General features: G+C 42.9%; 1 protein-coding gene and 1 long non-coding RNA gene across 2 annotated transcripts in view; one reads left to right on the forward strand and one right to left on the reverse strand.

The window, feature by feature from the left end:
• LPAR4 (lysophosphatidic acid receptor 4) overlaps positions 1–2,111 on the reverse strand; it is a 56,551-nt gene extending 54,440 nt beyond the window's left edge. The window contains exon 1 of the mRNA XM_056538990.1: positions 1,837–2,111. The gene's annotated coding sequence lies outside the window, so the exon portion shown is untranslated. The remainder of the gene's footprint in view (positions 1–1,836) is intronic.
• Positions 2,112–4,086: 1,975 nt separating this feature from the next.
• On the forward strand, positions 4,087–15,261 carry LOC130290854 (uncharacterized). The gene is made up of 3 exons (XR_008847719.1): positions 4,087–4,126; positions 9,158–9,264; positions 15,072–15,261. It is a non-coding gene; the product is annotated as an uncharacterized LOC130290854 (long non-coding RNA).
• The last annotated feature ends 11,515 nt before the right edge of the window (positions 15,262–26,776 follow it).

A 26,776-nucleotide genomic window follows, 5' to 3' on the forward strand; every position in this document is an offset into this window, starting at 1 on the left:
TTAGGATGAGGGATACGTTTTCATATCCCGGAGTACTCCTTTAAAAATAAAAAAGAAGCAATCTGATTGGTTGCTTTGGGCAACTGCCCAATTTGATAAATATGGTGCTAGTGCACATTTTTGGGGAAATTAAACTTTAGGGTGTGAGACTGTGTTCCTGCACTCTTGAATTGTATCTTTTGGCACCCCACTGAAAACGGAAGCAGACAACTGGAGAAGTGGACCCCATTTACTTCTATGGCCGAATGGAGTCACCTAGTGACTCCTTCCTGAGCATATGAGCTATTTCAAATGAGCAACAGCCCCATGATGGGTCCGCTTAAAATAGTGGATACATCCCATACGGAGTCACTAAGGGTGACTCATTTTGGCCAAAGAAGTGGATGAGGTCCACTGCTCCCGGATACGGTTAAGGGGAGCAGGAACGTAGTTTAATTGTACCCTCATTTACACCAATTTGTAGGGTTCCCCCACTTTTAACTGTTATGCAAAAAGATTTGTGACTTTTTTAATCTACCCACAGCCAATTTTGTAAGCCAGGTCAGAGCTTGTATATGTTTGTGGTGTAACTGAGGGCTTTGTGACAAACTTGTGAATTTTTATTTTTTTTTGAAAATCAAACTTCCGAAAGCAGTAAAAAAAAAAAAAAAAAAAAAAAAAAGGGTGTACCAAAGTCATTTTAGTACAAATTTTTTAGCAAAAACACCACCTGCAACAATTTATGTGACAAACGTAGAGCAAAAAGAATACCGAAAAGCTTCATAAATCTCCCCTATAATCTACACACATGCCAATTTTTCTGGCTATTTTTTTAACCAATTGAAGTCTATGGGAGGAAAAACCACAATATCTTGACAAAAACACCGTACCCAGAGCATGCTGAGAAGCTGCCACTGAGCAGTATTTTAGACAACTGAGTTTCCACATGTTGACTATTGTGTTTTTTTCCAGCAATAAGGCAAGTAAGGTAAGTAGGGAAGCATAGCATCACTACTTGTCTCTGCCGGCGGTACAGTATGCATCGGTGCATAGTGCATCAATGTAGTGTACTATAGCTGTCCAAGGAAATGGATAAGGAAGAGGGGTATAGGTGGATGGAGGGGGAGGGGATATGATTCTATATTTCTGCATACACATTAATGTTATTTTGTTCTAAGAATGTATCTAACCCTATTTTGAAGCCCTTAACTGTTTCAATTGTGAACAGTTCCTGAGGTAGACTGTTCCATAAATTCACACTTCTTATGGTAAAGAAGGCTTGTCGCTTCTGGAGACTAAACTATTTTTTATAATTTTTTTTTCAGATGGAGGGAGTGCCCTCTTGTCTTTTGAGGAGGTTTTACCTGGAACAATTTTTCACCATATTTTTTGTATGGGCCATTTATAAGTTGATCAAATCCCCCCTAAACGTCTCTTCTCAAGACTAAACAAATGTAATTCTTGTAATCTTTCCTCATAGCTAAGATGTTCCATGCCCCTTATTAGTTTAGTTGCTGTCTCTGCACCCTTTCCAGCTCCACAACGTCCCTTTTATGTACTGGTGCTTAAAACTGAGCAGCATATTCCAGGTGAGGCCGTACTAGTGCTTTATAATGTAAGCAGATGTAGCAGTGGGGAATCTGTAGCGGAATAGCGCCTTGACGAGGGGTTTAGTGGCTTCAGTGTGAAGCATGTATTTAATGAGGGGTCTTTCGCTTTAAGAGAGCAGCGGTCAGTCGGAGATGGAGGTAATGGTAAAGGGGGGGGGGGGGGGGTCAATGGCTCAAGGGGTGGGATTGGGAGGTTATTTAAAGGCTGGTAAAGGGAGGAGTTATCACTGTGGGGGGAAGATTTTACCTGAAAAGTTGTGTGCATGTCTCTCTGTCCATCCCTCATGGATTTGGAGACCTTGTTCAGGCAGCTGCGGTGGCTGAACGCCATGGTGGTGGTTCCAGGAGAAGGTCTGGTCTGTACTGAGTGACGGTTCTGCGGATGGACAGGTGGGTGCTCCCCTTTCTGCGGGACGTCGACACGGGACCCGCTGGTCCCATCGTCCTGAGAGTCCGGACACTTCCCCGCGGTCTCAGCGGTGGGTGTGTTGTCCCAGTGGTCCCTCCCAGGAAACGGCTGTGGCCATCATCTGCAGTTGGAGCTGTGAAAAAGACTTTGGGGGCGGCTGCGGGAGGGGGGAGTTTGGGCCCAGCTCCGCTCCTCCTCCCACATGACACAGCAGCAGGGCGGGTGTGGCTGTCTCACCCGCCTGGGCCTCAGGCTCAGGGGAGACACAGCGTGGGAGAAGCAAGGAGGTCAGATGGGGCAGTACCAGCAAATGGACTGGCTCCCAGTATGTCGCAGCTTCTGGGGCTGCAAGGGAGTGCGGGGATCAGAGTCTGCAGGCAGCTGTGTTCTCTCCTTCTGTGCGGGCGCCCTCTGGTCATCAGGAGCGGCGGTGCAGCATGGCAGCTGTTGTGGAGCCTGGGTCCAGTGGTGCAGTCGGCGGCGCCTGGGTCAGTGGATTGGGAGCCTGCTGGAGGCAGTGGTTTGCGGCCAGCGGGTGCTGGTGACCAAGAGGCAGCCGGGTCCAGCAGATCTGTTAACCCCTTGGAGTCTTCAGAGGAGGAGGAGTCAGCAGGGGAGAGCTCTAGCAGGCTGCGTGCGCAAGGGACAAGGGACATCATGGCGGCCGGGTGTCCAGTTCATGCGGAGCGGTCTTCCTCTGCAGAGATAATGGGGGCTGAACGTCCTTCTGTGTCTGGTGGTGGTGTGGAGCGGATCCGGTCGGGTCCTTTGGCTGCGACTGCGAGGAGGTCTGGAGTTGGCGAGTCCAAGGAGCGGACTGCGGGCTTGGTAGCTGCTGGGACAGCGGTCTCTGGTCAGCCTGTGAGTGCTCTACAGTATGTTGGGTTGGGGTTGCGGGAGGAGGGGGGATGTCTCTGTGCGGGATTTGCTGTCTCAGTGGCTGGGGTTTTTGTCGTAGTGTGCAGGGGAGGAGTGCCGTCTCCTCTCCATTGCCAGCGTGGGGGGTGGCGGGTCGTTTGGGCATGGGGCCTTGTTGGCAAAAACGGATGTGGAATTGGCATTTCAGTTGTTGCCAGTGCATTCAGAGAGTTTTTGGTTGTTGGGGATTAATTGGCAGGGGAATTTTTATGTTGATTGTTGCCTCCTGATGGGTTGCTTAATTTCGTACACCTATTTTGAGGCTTTCAGTTTTTTTTGGGAATGGATGGTGTGGCAGGAGACCGGCTGGTCCTCGGTGCTTCACCACCTCGATGATTGTTTTTTTTTTTTTTTTTAAGCCCGGCAGGGTCAAGGGTCTGCTCAGTACTGTTACATACCATGGAGGCGGTGGCTGGTGACAAGACCGAGGGCCCGGCGACGGTAGTTACATTTTTGGGCATCATAATAGACATGGAGTGTACGGATTCACGCCTGGGGTCACGGTGGCTCACCATTTTGTTCGTTTGTCTGTTGATGTGCGGGCAGATTTGGCGGTTTGTGAGTCTTCCTTGTCAGTTTACAATGGGCGATCAGTGTGGAGTCTGCCTTGGAGCTGTTCATGGAAGTGGCAGGCTCTCTGGGCTTTGGGGTCTTTTTTGGCGGGCAGTGGTGTGCCGGCGAGTAGCCTGAGTCTTAGCGGCAGGAAGGTTTGCTGTCTAATTTGGTGTTGTTGAAACTTTTTCCAATTGTGTTGGCAACAGAGATTTGGGGTGATAGGTTGTGGGGTAGGCGTGTTCGTTTCCGTTGTGACAATATGGGTGTGGTTCATGCGATCATTAATCAGACTTCTAATTCGCTGCCAGTGCTGCGTTTGTAGCGACTTTTGGTGTTGCAGGGTTTGGTTTTGCATGCTCATTTTATTGCTGTACATGTGCCTGGAGTGCTGAATTCCATTGCTGATTCCCTTTCTCCCTTTCAGTGGGACAGGTTTTTGGGTGTCTGGGCATGATGAGAGTTGTAGTTTAGAAACAGCTGGAGTCTCCCTGTCTGGGTAGACACTGCCAGAAGGGTCTATTCACATTATACAAAACAGACAGTGTGAACAGAGCTTCAGACTTACTAGCCTGGCTCCCGTCTGTAGCTCTGCCCCCTAATGTCGTCACTAGGGGGCAGAGCTACACAGACCCGGTGGGGACAGGGAGCGAGGAAGGTAAGTGGACCTCGTGTTCTATAGATAGCTGTATATACTGTATACCACCCAAAGGGGCTATAGGAGCAGGGAGTGCTGTCAGTATAATGACATAATTCTAGGCTCCTGTATAGTATACACTGGTACACTATGCCCCTCGGTATACTATATAGTGTTGAGCGGCATAGGCCATATTCGAATTTGCGAATATTCGCGAATATATGGACGAATATTCGTCATATATTCGCGAATATTCGCGTATTATTTTCGCATATGCAAATATTCGCGTGTGCGAAAATTAACATATATATAAAAACCAGTACAAGCAGAAATTCGCATATGCGAAAATTAGCATATGCAAATTTTCGTATATGCGAAAATTTGCACGCCAGTCTCACACAGTAGTATTAGAGCCTTCTTTACACTACACAAGCTGGAAGCAGAGAGGGGTGATCACTGTGATGTGTACTGTGAAAAAAACAAACAAAAAACGAATATTCGCGAGCAACACTAATACTATACTGCCGGGGGAGGTGAGTAGTGATGCTATACATCACTCCTCATGTCCTTACAGTCTGTGGACTGGGCGCTCAGCATCCGACCCACAGAGTGGTACCAGAAGGCAGTGAGAAAACTTCCACAGGGGACAAAACTGGCTATTTCCACACACCAGGGAAAACGCCAGAAAAAACGCCAGAAAAACTGCCAAAATTCAGGAATAATCCGTGGCAGTTTTCCTGACAGTTTTTCCTGGCGTTTTTGCTGGTGGGAAAAAACCTCAGTGGAATTCTAGCCTGAAAGCGACTAGCAGAACGGAAATACAATTCTAAAAACAGACTAATGAAATACAGACTAAAATCTACTAAACAAGACTAATTAACCATGGCTAAAAACTCAGATGAAATAACAAGATAGATACAAGGTAAATGCTCAAGCAGACATAGTAGCATTATTGCACCGACAAAGAGTATTGCAGTAACAGACATCATAGTATTGCACTCAATAATCACCACTGAATGTAGGAAAGTCCAGCTTAAAATAGTGTGGTGTCCCGGTACCGCATCATATACGCTACCTATTTATGTTTGGGTCCCCATAGCCAGAGTCCCTAGGACATAGGGATCCCTGTCACTTATTTAGCCCCTAGTCGCCTCTATTCTAGTGTATAAATCACTAAGTTATTCAAAGGTTAATGTAAATAGAATAACATATATAAATAAATGGTTAATTACTTGTTTCCATAGTGTTGCAGGACCTGCGGGTCACGTGACTAGGTGAACTCTATGGTATTAAGCTTAAGGACCTTTGGAGGCCCTGTGACGTAAGCAATCCCATTACACCATGTAATGGTGAATGGCAGATGTTCGGACCAATCAGATTCGCCACGCCCCCTGCCCATATAAGGGAGCGGCGGCCATCTTCGCTCTCTCTTGTTCCTGGGCAAGCAAGCAAGCAAGACCTGCGCAGCAATTATCTCAGTGAGTTAGGCCTGAGCCTTGCGGCGACGGCTGAACAATCTAATTATAGAGTGTATCAATTCCCAGACACTCTGCAGCATCACCGGACCTAATAATTCCCCTAAATCCGGACAGATCTGCAAATCTCTCCCTAAATTCAGAGACTGTATATCTAGCTCAAGGTCCGCTACAACTGCCAGTCACTAAGCAACCTAAGGACTATTTATATGAGACTGTTACTGTGCCGTGGATATTGCCAGCACTTCAGTAAAAAGTTGTTTAAGTTCACGTTCAATCTGCTTGTGGACCTTCAGTTATTTCATGCACCTATCGTTACTGGGAAGGGCGGCGATAGGCCGGAACATTGATTCAGCATACCAGCCCTCAGCCTGGCGTCACGAACTCTAGGGTTAACATTAACCCCTTCTATACCTATACCATACCACCACTACCATACACCCCCCAAGGGCTACCACAATAGACACACCCGAGTTCTCATTCATTCAGAGCATTAACCATTTCCTATCAGGGGAGAATAGAAAACTGTTCTGAACATCCTAGTGTGTGAATACACACCTAAACAGAAAAAATATAAAAACAAATAAATGGACATTACACATAGTGGTGAGGCTTAGTGAGTTAGAGGGGGAGCCTGGGGAGTTTCTGAGGAGGGATGGGATCTACTTGAACATGATAGGCAATGATTTGTGGGCTTTGGCCTTGAAGGAAGGGATAAAGACGGCTCTTCAGGTTTGGTGAGGTTTCACACACTTTCATCTGAGGCAGGAAATGGGTCCTTGGAGGTGGTATCTCAGGATAAGTTTGGTTATTTACAGTTGGATTGGGCCTCCTGGTGGTGGTTCAGGGCCCCAGGAGTAATTGGGTACATGCACTATGTCAGGTTGGTGCCTTTGGTGAGTTTGGTAGGGCATGTGGTGGTGAAATGTGGTGTGAGCTACATAGTGGTTTTAGTTGCCCTCCAGGGATCATTCTAATTAGGTATAATGTTAATATTGTTTAAATGTTAAATATTTCATATATTTTGTTAAATAAACAGGCCTTGGGGCCCAATATTCTCCAGGCATGAGTCAAGTGTCATTTATGGATTTGGGTGGTCAGGGAACAGGAGCACAATCTAAAGTCTCTTCATTCATGGGGTAGTATTCTGTCCCTATCCCTCGAGTCCATGCCTCTCCTGATATAGGACAATATCCTGCTGGCCTTAGAAGCAGCTTCCTGACATTGTGCTATTCTGTAGTCTATGATCTACATGTACACCGAGATCCTTCTCTACCAGTGACTCTCCCAGTTTTACCCCCCCACGCCCGACACACACACACAAGACATATGATGCTGTAGGTTATTACTCCCCCTAGGACATGTGATGCTGCGGGTTATTACTCCCCCCTAGGACATATGATGCTGCAGGTTATTACTCCCCCTAGGACATATGATGCTGCGGGTTATTACTCCCCCCTAGGACATATGATGCTGCAGGTTATTACTCCCCCTTAGGACATATGATGCTGCAGGTTATTGCTTCCATAGGACATATGATGCTGCAGGTTATTACTCCCACTAGGACATATGATGCTGCAGATTATTACTCCCACTAGGACATATGATGCTGCAGGTTATTACTCCCCCCCCAAGGACATATGATACTGCAGGTTATTTCTCCCCCCCTAGGACATATGATGCATGAAGGTTATTACTCCCCCTATATATATATATATATATATATATATATATATATATATATATACAGTGACCCCCCCGACCTACGATGGCCCCGACATACGATCATTTCAACATACGATGGACTCTCAGAGGACATCGCATGTTGAAGGCAGCATCAATATAAAATGCTTTTGTATGTCGGGGCCATCGCATAAACGGCTATCCGGCAGCGCAGACTGCTTCAGCTGCCGCCGCATAGCCATTTACGGTGCCCCGTGTGGTCCGCTGACTATCACTTACCTGTCCTCGGGGCTCCGGCGCGTCCTCTTCGGGCTCTGCTGCATCGTCGGCGCTCTCCATCGTCGTCATCACGTCTCTGCGCACACCTTTCCGTCATCCAATAGGAGCGTCGTGTGTAGCGACGTGATGGCGGCGACGGAGAGCAAGGATGCCGGGGAAGCAGAGGCCTTGCCGGAGCGTCGGGGACACCCCGGGACGCGGCGACAGCGATGGAGGGAGACATCCAGGGCAGCGGTGACGGTCCGGAGCGGCGGGGACACGTGAGTATAACCTCCAATACCAGTGGTCTTCAACCTGCGGACCTCCAGATGTTGCAAAACTACAACTCCCAGCATGCCCGGACAGCCGTTGGCTGTCCGGGCATGCTGGGTGTTGTAGTTTTGCAACATCTGGAGGTCCGCAGGTTGTAGACCACTTGTCCTATACTTTACATTGCACGAATCCCTCAACATACGATGGTTTCAACAAACGATGGTCCATTTGGAACGGATTACCATCGTATGTTGAGGGACCACTGTATATATATATATATATATATATATATATATATGTAGGCCACTCATGCCTAGTGGCCTGAAATGGGTGGTTCGTGGCCTGCCCTGTCATGTACATGAATAATAACACATTTGTTCTGTATACCATAATCGCAATCAGAATGAATATTTATACAGAGGAGGAGCTGGATCATGAAATCCCTCCTTTCAGGTAGTCTCCAAGATCCATGAAATTGCTCAATCACATGAACCCCGGTAGGCAAGATGTATGGGGGGAAAGGGCGGAGATGATAAAAAGAAGATCATTTGGGGGAAAAAAAAAAAAATCATGTCATATTTTCCACTGTAGGATATTTTATTCATGTGTTTGGTTTTCTTTACATATACCGTGACTGGAGGAGAGCGCACATGTTCTGACTTGGGCTTTAGCCTGACATGTATCAAAGTGATCAAAGGAGAAAACTGCGCGGTTGCCAAGTCAGACCTAATCCTCAATGACTGCTGAGGGACGAGTACAAATTACTTGTACTTTATGATGACGTTAACCATTAAAATTAGAATTAACAACAATAAACAATAGAAATCCACGGCTACAACAATATTGTTTAAAAAATTTAGCGGTATAGTAGCTTTCAGGCTAGACTATAATAATGTTTCCCAACCAGGGGGCTTCCAGCTGTTGCAAAACTACAACCCCCAGCATATCTATCTATCTATCTCATATCTATCTATCTATCTATCTCATATCTATCTATCTATCTATCTATCTATCTATCTGTCTATCTCTCATGTCAATCTGTCATCTCTATTTCCATCCCATATACACAATGTCCCGGCATGCTGGGAGTTGTAGTTTTGCAATATCAGGAGTAGAGATGAGCGAATTTTAGAAAAATTCCATTTGGCCGATTTGCCGAATTTTCAGAAAAAATTTGGTTCGGACCGAATTCATTCGCAGCAAATCACTATTAAAAATGGCTATTTCTGGCCTACCGAGAGGCTCATTAGGGGTGTAGAACACTTTGCCTTGTCCTAACACACATAGGGAGTGTGCTATGTTAGTGAAATAATACTGTTATTCAGTATGACAGGCAACGCTATTAGAATCACTGTCTGTGCAGAGGAGGCTGAGGAGATGGTGGAGGATGAGGCGGCGGAGTCACACACTGTCAATGGACCAACAGCCTGAGAGCATGGAGGAGGAAGCAACGTGACCTGTCCAAGTCAGGTCAGTTGATGAAGGCCACAAGGTGGCCGAAACACGTCCTGTGAGCCGTTATTTTGCTATGTGTACAGTGGGGATCAAAAGTTTGGGCACCCCAGGTAAAAATTTGTATTAATGTGCATAAAGAAGCCAAGGAAAGATGGAAGAATCTCCAAAAGGCATCACATTTCAGATTAGACATTCTTATAATATGTCAACAAAAGTTAGATTTTATTTCCACCATTTACACTTTCAAAATAACAGAAAACAAAAAAATGGCGTCTGCAAAAGTTTGGGCACCCTGCAGAATTTATAGCATGCACTGCACCATTTGGCAAGTATCACAGCTTGTAAATGCTTTTTATAGCCAGTCAAGAGTCTTTCATTTCTTGTTTGAGGTATCTTTGCCCATTCTTCCTTACAAAAGTCTTCCAGTTCTTTGAGATTTCTGGGCTGTCTGTCACGCACTGCTCTTTTAAGGTCTATCCATAGATTTTCAATTATGTTGAGGTCTGGAGATTTTGAAGGCCATGGCAAAACCTTCAGTTTACGCCTCTTGATGTAATCCCCTGTGGACTTCTAGGTGTGTTTAGGATCATTATCCATTTGTAGAAGCCATCCTCTCTTTAACTTCAGCTTTTTCACAGATGGCATCAAGTTAGCATCCCAAATTTGCTGAAATTTTATTGAATCCATTTTTCCTTCTACTCGTGAGATGTTCCCTGCACCACTGGCTGCAATACAACCCCAAATCATGATTTATCCACCTCCATGCTTAACCGTTGGACAGAGGTTCTTTTCATTAAATTCTGTTCCCCTTCTTCTCCAAACGTACCTTTGCTCATTCCGACCAAAAAGTTCAATTTTAACCTCATCGGTCCACGGAACTTGTTTCCAAAATGCATCAGGTTTGTCTATATGTTCATTTGCAAAGTTCAAACGCTGATTTTTGTGATGAGAACGTAGAAGAGGTTTTCTTCTGATGACTCTTCCATGTAGACCATATTTGTACAAGTATCTCTTTATAGTGGAATAGTGTACCACAACTCCAGTGTCTGCCAGATCTTTCTGGAGGGATTGTGCAGTCAAACGTGGGTTTTGAATTGTTTTTCTCACAATCCTGCAAGCTGTTCTGTTTGATAATTTCTTGGTCTTCCAGATCTTGCTTTAACTTCCACTGTTCCTGATGACTGCCATTTCTTAACCCCTTAACGACGCAGGACGTATATTTACGTCCTGCGCCGGCTCCCGCGATATGAAGCGGGATCGCGCCGCGATCCCGCATCATATCGCGTGGCTCCCGGCGCTAATCAACGGCCGGGACCCGCGGCTAATACCACACATCGCCGATCGTGGCGATGTGCGGTATTAACCCTTTAGAAGCGGCGGTCAAAGCTGACCGCCGCTTCTAAAGTGAAACTGAAAGTATCCCGGCTGCTCAGTCGGGCTCTTCGGGACCGCCGCGGTGAAATCGCGGTGTCCCGAACAGCTGATCGGACACCGGGAGGGCTCTTACCTGCCTCCTCGGTGTCCGATCGACGAATGACTGCTCCGTGCCTGAGATCCAGGCAGGAGCAGTCAAGCGCCGATAATGCTGATCACAGGCGTGTTAATACACGCCTGTGATCAGGATGAGAGATCAGTGTATGCAGTGTTATAGGTCCCTATGGGACCTATAACACTGCAAAAAAAAAGTAAAAAAAAAGTGTTAATAAAGGTCATTTAACCCCTTCCCTAATAAAAGTTTCAATCACCCCCCTTTTCCCATAAAAAAAATAAAACAGTGTAAAAAAAAATAAAAATAAACATATGTGGTATCGCCGCGTGCGTAAATGTCCGAACTATAAAAATATATCATTAATTAAGCCGTACGGTCAATGGCGTACGCGCAAAAAAATTCCAAAGTCCAAAAAAGCGTATTTTGGTAACTTTTTATAACCTTAAAAAATGAATAAAAAGTGATCAAAAAGTCAGATCAAAACAAAAATCATACCAATAAAAACTTCAGATCACGGCGCAAAAAATGAGTCCCATACTGCCCCGTACGTGGAAAAATAAAAAAGTTATAGGGGTCAGAAGATGACATTTTTAAACGTATAAATTTTCCTGCATGTAGTTATGATTTTTTCCAGAAGTGCGACAAAATCAAACCTATATAAGTAGGGTATCATTTTAACCATATGGACCTACAGAATAATGATAAGGTGACCCCAGCAACGGGACCCCGGCGATCTGACATCTTATCCCCTATCCTTTGGATAGGGGATAAGATGTCTAGGGGCGGAGTACCCCTTTAACAGTATTTATCTAGAACAGCAGCAGGTGTGTACTTTTGGCTGTGCTTTCACAGTATCTAGGCCCTTGAGAGTTTGCAAAACAGTATACTTCGATGTACGTATGTGGTATGCACTTATGAGGGGAGAAAATTGCGCTACAGTGCGCTTAAAAAAGTATTTGAGTACAACATAAGCTGGTGAGTACTTTTGCCTGGCCTTTCACAGTATCTAGGCCCTTGACAGATTAACAGGTACAAATTAGTACACTACTTAGATGTAGGTATGTGGTATGCACTTATGAGGGCAGAAAAATGCGCTACAGTACGCTTAAAAAAAGTATTTGAGTAAAACACCAGCCGGTGATTACTTTTGGCTGTCCTTTCACAGTACCTAGGCCCTTGACAGATTAACAGGTACAAAATAGTACACTACTTCGTTGTACATATGTGGTATGCACTTATGAGGGCAGAAAAATGCACTTCAATATGCTTAAAATATTATTTGAGTAAAACACCAGCTGGTGATTACTTTTGGCTGTCCTTTCAGAGTATCTAGGCCCTTGACAGATTAACAGGTGCAAAATAGTACACTACTTAGTTGTACGTATGTGGTATGCACTTATGAGGGCAGAAAAATGCTCTACAGTATGCTTTAAAAAGTATTTGAGTAAAACACCAGCTGATGATTACTTTTTCCTGGACTTTCACAGTATCTAGGCCCTTGAGAGTTTACCAGGTACAAAATAGTACACCACCATGATGTAGGTATGTGGTATGCCCTTATGAGGGCAGAAAAATACTCTACAGTACACTTAAAAAAGTATTTGAGTACACCAGCCGGTGAGTATTTTTGCCTGGCCTTTTACAGTATCTAGGCCCTTGACAGATTATCAGGTACAAAATAGTACACTACTTAGATGTAGGTATGTGGTATGCACTTATGAGGGCCGAAAAATGCGCTACAGTACGCTTAAAAAAGTATTTGTGCACAACACCAGCAGTACACAACAATGATGCAGCAGTCACTGTGCATTAAACCCAAAATTGAACTTCTCTCTCAATCTCACTCCCTTCCCTATCAGTGCTTCTAGGCAGGATTTGTCCTTGAGCTGAATCGCTGCTGCTCTTCTGTGCAACACACAGCTCTCTTCCCCTCTCTGTAATACCTCAACAACACCAGAAAAGTCCCCAGAGGATCTTAGGGACAACTATAGAAAATACAACTCCTTGGGGAATTATCCCCACAGGCATAACCCTGACTAAAGATCCCCCTAAATAATATTTAAAACGTAACCTTTATTTCAATGGTAAAAAGTTGATGGCAGTGGTGTTTTAAAATTACATCTACTGTGTACTTTTTTACGTACCTCTAATCAATTTCTTTTGAATCTGTTACACAGACTATTAGGAATGGACTGCTGGGTATGTATTATACTGTCTACAGACTAGTTTAACCAGCAGACCAACAGACAGCTCTCTGCCCATCTCTGTAATACAATGCTGTAGACAGTGACTGGGAGGTTAACCGCTGCAGTAAGAATTATTTTCTGTGAAAAAAGCACTGCTCTCTGTCCAACAGAGCACTGATGTGACTAGGAGGTGAAACACTGCTGGAAAAGCTTTTTTGTGTAACACACAGGGCTGTCTGTCCTATTTCTCTGCAGTGAAAGGATGAAGTGACTAGCCGGAATATGGCTGCCGATTATATAGGGCTGTGACATCACAGGGGTGACTGGCTGCTGATAGGCTGTATGCTGCATGTGATTCAGGGTCATCCCACCTACCCTTGTTCCCACCTTCCCAGGATTCCTTACCACATGTTCTCACATGTGGATCTGCCATTTCAGATGCCTTGGAGCCTGGACCGCACTAAATGGAGTTTAATGAAGCGATTTGCGCAATAGAATCACGGCGATATTCATATTCATTACAAATAAAATTTTTCATGAAATTCATAACAAATTCGGATTCGTCAGATTCGATTCGCTCATCTCTAATCAGGAGGTTCCCCTTTTGGAAACTGCTAGTCTACAATAATATTTTTGTCATTATTATACACACACTGAAATAACAGGCTACACCCCAATTGTCGCGACTCACCGGTTAATTCTAAGCAGTGAAACATGGTGCAGAGACAGCACCGACCACCCTGGAGCTTGTACCCAACTCCAGTTAGTTTATATTCCGTGCAGGGAGCCGTGATTGGTCGAGACCAACTGACCAATCACGTCTCCTGGCAGGGAATATAAATCATTGCAACCGCTCTGCCCGCCTCATCATAGTACTGCAAAGCGGGTGCTATAGATGCCATTGTCAGTGTGACTGCAGCATCTATAGGGTGACAAAGGGAGGGGGCTCCCCCTGCTCTTCATAGGTGCCCCACAAAGCAATTACGGGGCGCCAATGGTAGCTATGGCCACCAGAGATCTGACTATGGCCTCCTTTGTCAGGGGTCATATTCGAATTTGCGATATTTCCCGAATATATTAACGATTATTTGTCCCATTTTTGCAAAATTTGCATATTCACTAAGTTCGTTAACTTTTTTTTTCCATGCAAAAATTCTCATTGAAAATGTGCATAAACATTTGTGGAAAAAAACACACAAAAAAACAAATATTTGTCATTAAGAATATATAGCACTATATTCTAAATATTTGTGAAATCGCGAAGTGCCGATATTCGTGATAAAATTCACATTATGAATATTCATGCTCAACACTAGTCATGGCTAGAGAAGTTGATCCGACTCTGCCTGAGGCAGAGTGTGATCAGTTGTGCTATGCTTGTCAGTGTATAGGTATGGGCATAGAGAGCAGTTCAGATGTGTACTGCACTGTATTATGTGTGTTTAAAAGAAGTGAACAAATATGTAAAAAAAATTTTTATAAATGTGAATAAAATGAAAAAATAAATGTGAAAAAATAATATTCATTGGTGAGTGGGTGTATATTAAAGTTGCACATTTGTTTGTGCAGAAAAGTAGCAGAGAAGAGGAAGAATCCTACAAAAGGGTGTTCTGTTTTTTATCTGCCCCAAATTTATCAAACCCCCCCCCGTGATAGTATGGTAGGTGCTGCGCTGCCTAAGATGCAGCGGCGCAGACTGACAGTGGTTAGGTGAAGCGACAAGATAGAGTTAACAGAGGAGCTGACTTGAGGAGGAGGAGGGGCTATGTGTTAGGCAGTGATAGGCTGGTATAGCAGGAAGAGGTGGGGTTAGAAAGGGGTTATAAGAAGGAGGCGGGCTTCCGGCGGCCTCTTTGGAGTCCCCGGCAGCTTCCCACCCTCCCACCCCCTTTTTCTGTTATGTTATATGTGGTACGATTGTTAATTAAAAAAATATATATATTTTTTTTTAAATATATAGTTACAAAAAAATTAAATTATTATATAAAAAGTGAACTGTGCTTTTCTGTTTTGTTTGTGTTTTGTAGCCGGACGGGTTTGTTGGTTGTCTGCCCCACGGCTGGTTTTATATGTGTGGGTCTGTGTTTTGGCGTGGCAGTATGTTATGGGAATTTTGGTGTTCCTCTTTTAACACTGCTTTCTTGTAGGTTAAGTCACAGCATGGCGGAGGAGAAATGGGGATGAGATTTGTCCAGGAGGGTAGAGCGTATGCCCGTCGAAGAGGGCGGCCGGCAATCCGCCTACCTCCGAGAGTGTCAAAACTAAGTTTGGAACTTAAAGGTTATTTAAATGGTTTATCAAATAAATGCTGTGGCCAACCCCAGTTGTCCAGCAAAAGTTAAATGGTTGTCTGTGTTTTATTATAGTCAGCGAACAGGTAATTGCAGTCTGATGAATATGTTGCACATAAGCAAAACCGAAGCAAAAAAAAAAAATGACTTCAAAACTCACTTTCTAATATCTATCTTTCTGCCACATATTTCAGCCATTGCAACACAAAGGATGAACATTGCTGCAACGTCCAGGTGTTGCATTTAAATTTTGCTGCATGTGGACATGGCCTTATAGGCTTCACCTCTCATATAGCTCTTACTATAGTTTATTCCATCAGATTGCTACACTACGTCTACATTCACTGAACCAGTCTAATGTTTTCCAGGTATGAGATCATATGTCTTATGGGGAGGAAATGTTTGCACCACAGTACACCCACCTTTATATAGTGGTAAATAAGTCAATACTCTGATTCATTCAGACTTTAACTTTTAAGTTTCTTAGAGCTGGTGTTAAATGACTAAGATGTAGAAGAGGAAATTATAAATACATTCAAAAAATTACTCAAATTCTAAAAATAAAAGTCAGTTTAAACAGTCCTCACATTATGACTGTGATTCGGTGAAGGAAAAGTTTAAATGTTTCAAAATGAATGTAAAGGAGTCCATTGCTTGTCTTAAAGTAATATGGTTTATTCCTTTAAAAAGTACCTGCACCTTCGGGTAGCTTTTCAAGATAAGCTGTTATGTATGTACACGAGGAGTTGTACTATTTCTGATCAATATATCAGTAATCGGTTCTTTTATATCTCAATTGCACACCCTTAGAAGCAGCAGCAGCATGGATGTCATTGTAAAGCAACATTGTGCAGTGCCCAATTATAAATCCAGCACTGGGGGGAAATATAACACTCAATTTAAAGTGAATACTGCTGAAGTCTCTCTTTATGTGTCTCTCTGCTTCTGTTTCTCTCAAGCCACCCCCATTAGATAGGCAGCAGCATACATTAAGTATGCTGCTCCCTCATTATTTCTAGCAGGAGGGACAGTAAGGCATATGACAGGAAGAGGTACTAGGGAAAGTGAGGCATTCAATAGGGAGGGTACTAATGAGAACAGTGAGGCATATAATAGGAGAGGTAGAAGTAGTACTAGGGACAGTAAAGAGTTTGATAGGAGGGTGAGTAGTACTAGGGACAGTAAGGCATGTGATAGTAGGGGTAGTAGTAGGGATAGTAGTGGAGCAGTGAGGAATGTGACAGGAAGGGAAGTAGTAGTAGGGGCAGTTAGGCAGGTCATAGGAAGGGTAGTAGTACTAGGGGCAGCGAGGCATGTGAAAGGGGGTGCGGCAGCACAAGGAACAGTGAGCCGTGTGGTAGGACGGGTGTACTAGGGACAGTGAGGTATGTAATAGGAGGGGTAGTAGTACTAAGGACAGTGAGCCATGTGGTAGGACAGGTATTAGTACTAGGGACAGTGAGGCATGTGGTAGGACAGGTATTAGTACTAGGGACAGTGAGGCATGTGGTAGGACAGGTATTAGTACTAGGGACAGTGAGGCATGTGGTAGGACAGGTATTAGTACTAGGGACAGTGAGGCATGTGGTAGGACAGGTATTAGTACTAGGGACAGTGAGGCATGTGGTAGGACGGGTATTAGTACTAGGGACAGTGAGGCATGTGGTAGGACGGGTATTAGTACTAGGGACAGTGAGGCATGTGGTAGGACGGGTATTAGTACTAGGGACAGTGAGGCATGTGGTAGGACGGGTATTAGTACTAGGGACAGTGAGGCATGTGGTAGGACGGGTATTAGTACTAGGGACAGTGAGGCATGTGGTAGGATGGGTATGAGTACTAGGGACAGTGAGGCATGTGGTAGGACGGGTATTAGTACTAGGGACAGTGAGGCATGTGGTAGGATGGGTATGAGTACTAGGGACAGTGAGGCATGTGGTAGGATAGGTATTAGTACTAGGGACAGTGAGGCATGTGGTAGGACGGGTATTAGTACTAGGGACAGTGAGGCATGTGGTAGGAAGGGTATTAGTACTAGGGACAGTGAGGCATGTGGTAGGAAGGGTATTAGTACTAGGGACAGTGAGGCATGTGGTAGGACGGGTATTAGTACTAGGGACAGTGAGGCATGTGGTAGGATGGGTATGAGTACTAGGGACAGTGAGGCATGTGGTAGGATAGGTATTAGTACTAGGGACAGTGAGGCATGTGGTAGGAAGGGTATGAGTACTAGGGACAGTGAGGCATGTGGTAGGACGGGTATTAGTACTAGGGACAGTGAGGCATGTGGTAGGAAGGGTATTAGTACTAGGGACAGTGAGGCATGTGGTAGGATAGGTATTAGTACTAGGGACAGTGAGGCATGTGGTAGGAAGGGTATTAGTACTAGGGACAGTGAGGCATGTGGTAGGATAGGTATTAGTACTAGGGACAGTGAGGCATGTGGTAGGGCGGGTATTAGTACTAGGGACAGTGAGGCATGTGGTAGGAAGGGTAGTAAAACTGTGTACAGTGAGGTATGTGATAGCAGAGGTAGAAGCAGAGAGAGTGAGGCATTTAATAGAAGGGGTAGCAGTAAGGATGGTCATGCATGTGATAAGAGGGGTAGTAGGGAAAAAAGGCATAACATAGGAGGGGTAGTAGTACTAGGGACAGTGAGATATGTGACACTACTTTATTAAGTACACTTTGCTAGTACCAGCTTGGACCACCTGGTGCCTTTATTCATGGTGACATACTTTCTACAAGGTGATGGAAACATTCCTTACAGATTTTGGTCCATATGATGACATCACACAGTTCCTCCATTAGACATGATGACATCACACAGTTCCCCCATATGGACACAATGACATCACACAGTTCTTTCATATTGTCATGATGACATCACACAGTTCCTCCATATGGACATGATGACATCACACAGTTCCTCCATTAGACATGATGACATCACACCGTTCCCCCATATGGACACGATGACATCACACAGTTCTTTCATATGGTCCTGAGGACATCACACAGTTCCTCCATATGGACATGATGACATCACACAGTTCCCCCATATGGACACGATGACATCACACAGTTCCTCCATCTGTACACGATGACATCACACAGTTCTTTCATATGGTCATGATGACATCACACATTACTTCATATGGACATGATGACATCACACAGTTCCCCCATATGGACACGATGACATCACACAGTTCATTCATATGGTCATGATGACATCACACAGTTACTTCATATGGACATGATGACATCACACAGTTCTTTCATATGGACACGATGACATCACACAGTTCTTTCATATGGTCATGATGACATCACACAGTTACTTCATATGGACATGATGACATCACACAGTTCCTCCATATAGACATGATGACATCACACAGTTCCTCCATATAGACATGATGACATCACACAGTTCCTCCATATAGACATGATGACATCACACAGTTCCTCCATATAGACATGAGGACATCACACAGTTCCTCCATATAGACATGATGGCATCACACAGTTGCTGTAGATTTGTTGGCTGCACATCCATGATGAGAATCTTTTATCCCAGCGGTGATCTATTGGATGAGATCTGGTGACTGGGGAGGCCATTGGAGTCCTGTGACCTCATTGTCCTGTATGAGATGATGTCATGTGACATGGGGCATTATCCTGCTGGAAGTTTCATCAGAAGATCCAGGGGACACTGTGGTCATAAAGCTGTGGCACAGTGAATCCACATGGCCTGGCCATATCAAGTATAAAACTACAATATTACACAGTCATGGCCATAAATATTGCCCCCCCCCCCCCTGAAATTTATCAAGAAAATGAAGTATTTCTCACAGAAAAGGATTGCAGTAACACATGTTTTGCTATACACATGTTTATTCCCTTTGTGTTTATTGGAACTAAACCAAAAAAGGGAGGAAAAAAAAGAAAATTGGACATAATGTCACCAAACTCCAAAAATGGTCCGGACAAAATTATTGCCACCCTTTCAAAATGGTGGATAAATAAGATTGTTTTAGGCACCTTTAAATTCACCTGGGGCAAGTAACAGGTTTGGGCAGTATAAAAATCACAACTGAAAGCAGATAAAAAGGGGAGAAGTTCACTTAGTCTTTGCATTGTGTGTCTGTGTGTGCCACACTAAGCATGGACAACAGAAAGAGGAGAAGAGAACTGTCTGAGAACTGGGGAACCAAAATTGTAGAAAAATATCAACAATCTCAAGTTACAAGTCTCCAGAGATCTAGATTTTCCTTTATCCACAGTGCGCAACATTATAAAGATGTTTGCAACCCATGACACTGTAGCTCATCTGCCTAGGCATGGATGGAAGAGAAAAATTGATCAAAGGTGTCAACACGGGATAGTCCGGATGGTGGATAAGCAGCCCCAAACAAGTTCCAAAGATATTCAAGCTGTCCTGCCGGCTCAGGGAGCATCAGTGTCAGCGTGAACTATCCGTCAACATTTAAATGAAATGAAACACTATGGCAGGAGACGCAGGAGCACCCCACTGCTGACACAGAGACATAAAAAAGCAAGACTACATTTTGCCAAAATGAACTTGAGTAAGCCAAAAATCCTTCTGGGAAATCATGAAATCTGAGGATTACCAACGGATTTTGTGTCGCACTGTACAGCCCAGGGTCAGAAACCAGGGTTTGCATCCGAGATCTTGGGTTTTCCAGCAGGACAATGACCCCAAACATACATCAAAAAGCCCCCAGAAATGGATGGCAACAAAGCGCTGGAGAGTTCTGAAGTGGCAGCAATGAGTCCAGATCTAAATCCTATCTTAGATCTCAGATGTTAAAATTGCTGTTGTGAAAAGGCGCCTTCCATTAAGAGAGGCCTGGACCAGTTTGCAAAGGAAGAGTGGTCCAACATTCCGTCTGAGAGGCGTAAGAAGCTTATTGATGGTTTTAGGAAATGGAAACCACTGATTTCAGTTATTTTTTCCAAAGGTTGTGCAACCAAATAATAAATTAAGGGTGCCAATAATTTTGTCCAGCCCATTTTTGGAGTTTGGTGACATTATGTCCAATTTGCTTCCTTTCCTCCCATTTTTGGTTTAGATCCAATACACACAAAGGGAATAAACATGTGTATAGCAAAACACGTGTTACTGCAATCCTTTTCCTTTTAAATTTTCTTCTAAAATCTCCGGGATGCCAACATTTACGGCTATGACTTTATAACTTAACGATCAGCTAGGATTTTACCTTTACTAGCCTACTATGATCTTGGATCACACTGCATTTTTGCATTAGTTTTTCTTGTAGGGTAAAGATGAGACACAAAGATGAGCAGGTTCCTTTTTCGGTCCTGTTTAAGAACAGGATGCAGACGGATCCTGTGTTTTTGTGAAGCAGAAATGGATGGCAAAGTTATTTTAAATTTTGAAAAAAAAAATCATTTTTACAATGTGCAAAAATGTTGTGTGAATAGGGCTTATTGCATCTGTGTTCCATGCATTCCCTAAATGTTACATTGTTAAGTTATGTTATCTCTACTAACAAACATTTTCTATACTTTAGCACCTTAAAGTATGTTAATTTAGTTCCCTACCATCATTTGTCAGGTGCACACAGTCATATTCCAACCAAACTCCTCCATGGGTGAAGAATTAAAGAAGCACTCCAGGACATTTAAAGGGGTTATCCAGGAAAAAACTTTTTTTTATATATCATCTGGCTCCAGAAAGTTAAACAGATTTGTAAATTACTTCTATAAAAAAATATTAATCCTTTCAGTGCTTATGAGCTTCAGAAGTTAAGGTTGTTCTTTTCTGTCTAAGTGCTCTCTGATGACATGTGTCTCGGGAACCGCCCAATTTAGAAGCAAATCCCCATAGCAAACCTCTTCTAAACTGGGCGGTTCCCAAGACACGTGTCATCAGAGAGCACTTACACAGAAAAGAACAACCTTAACTTCAGAAGCTCATAAGTAGTGAAAGGATTAAGATTTTTTAATAGAGGTAATTTACAAATCTGTTTAACTTTCTGGAGAAATGTGTTTTCCTGTTTGTGTTTTTTAGAGAAATATTACCATAAGAAGAAAGTGATTTGACCCATAATCACTATTGAGGTGATATATTTTTACTATGATTTTGCCACAATTTAGGGAAAATCACAGTAAAACCAGAAAAAACAAATAAAAAAACAAGAAATTCAATATGTGAACACAGCCTCAGGGGATCCTATTGAGATAGCAGCATTATAAAGATCTGAGTGGGGAGGGGTTTGTGAGCTAGAAGCCAAGATCTAATAGGGGATGATGTCATTCCATAGCTCACAGGAAGGCAGCTGACCCAGGAGTTGACTTCAATTTGACACATTAATCATTGTACCTTTTGTGGGTCAGACTGGTAATCACATGACCAAGTTGGATTAATGAAACGCATAGATACAAAACAAATGGCGCTGTATGACTAGTGATGGTGAGCGTGCATGATATAGACAAAAAAAAAACCAGAGTGGTAATTGGTAACAGTTTGATATATTTCATCCAGCCTTATAAAGCTGATAATGAGCCACCAATATTAGATTGACCCCACATGCCGGTCAGCTGTTTAAGGGGTCACAGTACCTGTGTGATTGCTGCAGTGATCACTAATGCTTGTCCTTGCATTGACATACTGTCAGTACAGACAGCACTAGGTGCACCAGCATTGTCCAATTCAAGTGAATGGGGAACCCTACAGTACCTTGCACTGAAGCTACTAATAGTATGGCTGACCGGCATAGGGGTCAGTACAGTATTAACAATCTGACCCTGAGCCTCACCAATCTAAAATTGATGGCCTATTCTAAACCTTGCCAATCCAGACACTTGCAATGTAATATTACTGATCCATACTGACCCTCACAAATCCAGACCTCATTAATGAAATACTACTAGCCTATGCTGACCCTCACCGATGCAGAACCTCACCAATCTAATATTGATTGCCTATCCAGACCCTCAACAATTCAGACCCTCACCAATGTGACATTGCTGGCCTATACTGACCCTCACCAATCCAGACCCTCACCAATCTAATATTAATGGCCTGACCTTGACCCTCGCTAATCATAAATTAAAGGAGTTATCCACCATAAGGGGATTTTAGTAGTACTTACCTGCCAGAACTGGGTATTTCCTGTTGAATTTCATTCTCTAAACTACACATCCCATAGTTCCATAGTTTGTAAGCATGAGATCACTTTCCTCCCTCCCACACATCAGCCACCCACCCATTGAAACACACCTGTGATCCCTTCAATGCAATATACCAGTGTTTTCTAAGCACCCAGCGGTCGCTCCACCCATTGAAGCAGGACAGACTCCCTTTGATCACCTGACTAGTGATGTCATATCTTGACGCACTGCAACCTGGGAATAACAAATATCGGGGCACAAATCACAGAAGAATTGTGAGAAAACTGTCACACACAGGTACAATAAAAACAAGCAATCTCCAGGTAGCAGAACGGGATCAATGGAAGCGCTGACAATTGATCCCGCTCTGCTACCTGGAGATTGCTTGTTTTTATCGTGATTTTATTTCAGCGGGACGAAGCTGCAGAGACCCTTTGATGATACACCCTGTTCCATTGTTGTACTTGGTTGGAGTACAACTTCATGTGGTAAGCGCAATTCACACTTAGCGTTACCAACTCACTTTTGGTGTTACACTACGGAGCGCATCCGTTTGTGCTTTTTTTACACACAGGTACAGACACTGTATTATGAACTACACTAACTTTACAGCCCCTGTAGCATAGTCAAATGAAAAAAAATCCTGGAATACCCCTTTTATGGCCCATCCTGACCCTCCCTTATCCAGACCCTCACTATTCTTATATTGATGGCCTATCCTGACCCTCACTAATCCAGACCCTCACCATTCTTATATTGATGGCCTATCCTGACCCTCACTAATCCAGACCCTCACCATTCTTATATTGATGGCCTGACCTTGACCCTCACTAATCTAAAATGAATGGCCTATCCTGACCCTCGCCAATCCAGACCCTCACCAGCGTAATATTGCTAGCCTATCCTGACCTTCACAATCCAAACCCTCGCCATTCTAATATTAATGGCCTATACTGAGAATAGGACATGAACTTAATGAGGCTAAATAGCCCCTTTGAGGTTGTTGAATTATTTTTACAAAAAAATCATCTTTCATGGTATTTTTCCATTTGATATAATTTAGTTGTTTTTTTAGACTCTGACGGTTACGGGAATATTGCTGCTATACTAATTATAATTTCCTCCCAGCTCCACATGTTTTGTATTCAGATCGACCAGAGAAAACATACTTTTGAGGACAAGCCCATGTTCTGGAATTGTGTCCCTGGCTCCAGTTTATTCTAATGTGTTTTCCTTCTAAAGTTCGGCACAAAGATTCCCCACATTCACATTTGTCTCCTGACTCCGAGAGGACTAAATCCAACTAATTTCTTTTCAGAAATAGTTTTCACCACTTGCATTGTGGTCCATTCATTGCATGTAGAGGCTTTGGCTGCGCTGCTTTTATTTTCCTTGGAAACAACTATTTCTGCAAGAAGAATCCCTGTAAAATAGAAAAGAATGGGGCCTCAAAGGCTGAACCAGTACTGGCCTCTAAGGCTGCGGTTTTGTAAAAGAAAAGGCAATATAACTCAAAAATATTCTAGGACATAACACTTAGAAAACATGAGAATAGAATCTACCGTAGACTCAATTTGGAAATATTTATGAATTGTGACTTCAAATTGACAACATTTTTTTGGAATACTAAAACACTGCTCAATTGTGAAGTTACATATACAAGATCCAAGTCTTAAGTACTAGCAAAAGTACAATCCAAGCCAGTTTCTGCCGTACAATGATTGTACAAGCTGCCATATGGTGACATAATAATTTCTCCATACAGTGACTAAATAATACCATCATAAAGTGACTGAATAATACAGTCATACAATAATTAAGTAATACCATCATACAATGCCTAAATGATACCACCATAAAGTGACTAAATAATACCACCATAAAGTGACTAAATAATACCACCATACAGTGACTAAATAATACCACCATACAGTGACTAAATAATACCACCATACAGTGACTAAATAATACCACCATACAGTGACTAAATAATACCACCATACAGTGACTAAATAATACCACCATACAGTGACTAAATAATACTGCCATACAGTGACTAAATAATACCACCATACAGTGACTAAATAATACCACCATACAGTGACTAAATAATACCACCATACAGTGAATAAATTATACCATCATACAGTGACTGAATATTATCATCATACAGTGACTAAATTATACCATCATACAGTGACTAAATTATACCATCATACAGTGACTAAATAATACCACCATACAGTGACTAAATAATACCACCATACAGTGACTAAATTATACCATCATACAGTGACTAAATAATACCACCATACAGTGACTAAATAATACCACCATACAGTGACTAAATAATACCACCATACAGTGACTAAATAATACCACCATACAGTGACTAAATAATACCACCATACAGTGACTAAATAATACTGCCATACAGTGACTAAATAATACCACCATACAGTGACTAAATAATACCACCATACAGTGACTAAATAATACTGCCATACAGTGACTAAATAATACCACCATACAGTGACTAAATAATACCACCATACAGTGACTAAATAATACCACCATACAGTGAATAAATTATACCATCATACAGTGACTGAATATTATCATCATACAGTGACTAAATAATACCACCATACAGTGAATAAATAATACCATCATAAAGTGACTAAATAATACAGTCATACAATAACTAAGTAATACCATCATACAATGCCTAAATGATACCACCATACAGTGAATAAATAATACCACAATAAAGTGACTAAATAATACCACCATACAGTGACTAAATAATACCACCATACAGTGACTAAATAATACCACCATACAGTGACTAAATAATACCACCATACAGTGACTAAATAATACCACCATACAGTGACTAAATAATACCATCATAAAGTGACTGAATAATACAGTCATACAATAACTAAGTAATACCATCATACAATGCCTAAATGATACCACCATACAGTGACTAAATTATACCATCATACAGTGACTGAATATTATCATCATACAGTGACTAAATAATACCACCATACAGTGACTAAATAATACCACCATACAGTGACTAAATAATACCACCATACAGTGACTAAATAATACCGCCATACAGTGACTAAATTATACCATCATACAGTGACTAAATAACACCACCATACAGTGACTAACTAATACCACCATACAGTGACTAAATAATACCGCCATACAGTGACTAAATTATACCATCATACAGTGACTGAATATTATCATCATACAGTGACTAAATAATACCACCATACAGTGACTAAATAATACCATCATACAATACCTAAATAATACCACCATACAGTGATGAAATATTACCACCATACAGTTACTAAATAATACCACCATACAGTGACCAAATAATACCATTACACAGTGACCAAATAATACCACCATGCAGTGACTAAATAATACCACTAGTACAAAGCGGTGTCCTCTTCTTTACTAGTCATGGAGATGTTCCATCAGGGCCGGGGCAAGGATTTTTATCTACCCAGGTGAAGGTGCATTTTGTTGCCCATACCCCCCCGCCCCTCCCGCCAACCCCACCACAATCTCCTGCCATGCCCACATCCTGGCTCTGTTTCCATCTTGCCATGTCCTCTGTTTTGTCCCTATCTTCCCAGCTCTGTGCCCAATGTATAAATTATATCAACCATTTAAAGGAGTACTCCCGTGGAAACCTTTTTTTTTTTTTTTTTTTTTTTTAACTCAACTGGTGCCAGAAAGTTAAACAGATTTGTAAATCACTTCTATTAAAAAAACTTAATCCTTCCAGTACTTTTTAGGGGCTGTATACTAAAGAGAAATCCAAAAAAGAAATGCATTTCCTCTGATGTCATGACCACAGTGCTCTCTGCTGACCTCTGCTGTCCATATTAGGAACTGTCCAGTGTAGGAGAAAATCCCCATAGCAAACATATGCTGCTCTGGACAGTTCCTAAAATGGACAGCAGAGGTCAGCAGAGAGCACTGTGGTCATGACATTAGAGGAAATGCATTTCTCTTTTGGACTTCTCTTTAGTATACAGCCCCTAAAAAGTACTGGAAGGGTAAAGATTTTTACCGTATATACTCGAGTATAAGCCGAGTTTTTCAGCACGATTTTTCGTGCTGAAAACGCCCCCCTCAGCTTATACTCGAGTGAACTCTCCGCAGGTCAATCCCTTCATCAATGGTCTTCAACCTGCGGACCTCCAGATGTTGCAAAACTACAACTCCCAGCAAGCCCGGACAGCCATCGGCTGTCCGGGCATGCTGGGTGTTGTAGTTTTGAAACATCTGGAGGTCCGCAGGTTGAAGACCACTGCGGCCTTCGTCATCATCCAGCCCCCCCCCCCCTTTTTGTTTTG

This window comes from Hyla sarda, chromosome 9 (genome assembly GCF_029499605.1).
Source record: "Hyla sarda isolate aHylSar1 chromosome 9, aHylSar1.hap1, whole genome shotgun sequence".
NCBI lineage: Eukaryota > Metazoa > Chordata > Amphibia > Anura > Hylidae > Hyla > Hyla sarda.